The sequence below is a fragment of the Choloepus didactylus genome, chromosome 4 (assembly GCF_015220235.1).
Source record: "Choloepus didactylus isolate mChoDid1 chromosome 4, mChoDid1.pri, whole genome shotgun sequence".
NCBI classification, from domain to species: Eukaryota; Metazoa; Chordata; class Mammalia; order Pilosa; family Megalonychidae; genus Choloepus; species Choloepus didactylus.
Genome location: NC_051310.1, coordinates 175,052,033 through 175,053,306, shown reverse-complemented (window position 1 = coordinate 175,053,306; position 1,274 = coordinate 175,052,033). Strand labels below are relative to the sequence as shown.

General features: G+C 40.3%; 1 pseudogene; it reads left to right on the top strand.

The window, feature by feature from the left end:
- The first annotated feature begins 300 nt into the window (after positions 1–300).
- On the top strand, positions 301–979 carry LOC119530783 (annotated as a pseudogene).
- The last annotated feature ends 295 nt before the right edge of the window (positions 980–1,274 follow it).

Genomic DNA, 1,274 nt, shown 5'->3' with positions numbered 1-1,274 from the left:
TTAGTATTCCTCTAAGAACCCAAGCTTTGTGCAGAAATCTCTATACCCAAAAACATCAGACCTAAGAACTTATTTCAGTGCATTGTCAGGTCCATTTTATCAGGATTTATCAGGCTTTAAGATCCATTTTTGTTTCTGACACCCTTAAATTTTTCTACACTTTTAGATTTCTCTTCCCAACCACACATACCCTCAGTCATTTAAAGTTTACTAAGCTCGAGCCTCACAGCTGCCGCCGCCCAGAGACTGCTGAGCCTGGTCTGTCTGCCGCCACCTACTCCGGATACAGAATATCCAGTCATGGATAAAAATGAGCTGGTGCAGAAAGCCAAACTGGCCAAGCAGGCTGAGCGATATGATGACATGGCAGCCTGCAGAAAGCCTGTAACTGAGCAAGGAGCTGAATTATCCAGTAAGGAGAAGAATCTTATCTCAGTTGCTTATAAAAATGTTGTAGGAGCGCATAGGTCATCTTGGAGGGTCCTCTCAGGTATTGAGCAAAAGACAGAAGGTGCTGAGAAAAAACAGCAGATGGCTCGAGAATACAGAGAAAATTGAGACTGAGCTAAGAGATATCTGCAATGATGTGCGGATGATCCCCAATGCCTCACAAGCAGAGAGCAAAGTCTTCTATTTGAAAATGAAAGGAGACTACTATTGTTACTTGGCTGAGGTTGCTGCTGGTGATGACAAGAAAGGGATTGTGGATCAGCCACAACAAGCATACCAAGAAGCATTTGAAATCAACAAAAAGGAAATGCAACCAACGTATCCTATCAGATTGGGTCTAGCCCTTAACTTTTCTGTGTTCTACTATGAGATTCTGAACTCCCCAGAGAAAGCCTGCTCTCTTACAAAGACAGCTTTTGATGACATCATTGCTGAACTTGATACATTAAGTGAAGAGTCACACAAAGACAGCATACTAATAGTGCAATTACTGAGTGACAACTTGACATTGTGGACATCGGATACCTAAGGAGATAAAGCTGAAGCAGAAGGAGGGAAAAATTAACTGGCTGTACAATGTTTGTCTGCCTCATTCTAAAATTTACATAGTAGACTGTCATCCATGCTGTCCCATAAATAATTTTTTGTTTACGATTATGACACGTTTATGTTACTTCTATTTGAATTTCTGTATTTCCCATGTGGTTTTTATGTTTAATATTAGGGGGGTAAAGCCAGTTAACATTAGAAAGTTATCTGTTTTCATCTTGAGGTGGCCAATACGTGGAAGTGGAATTTTTATACAAGTTATAAATGTTTGGCAT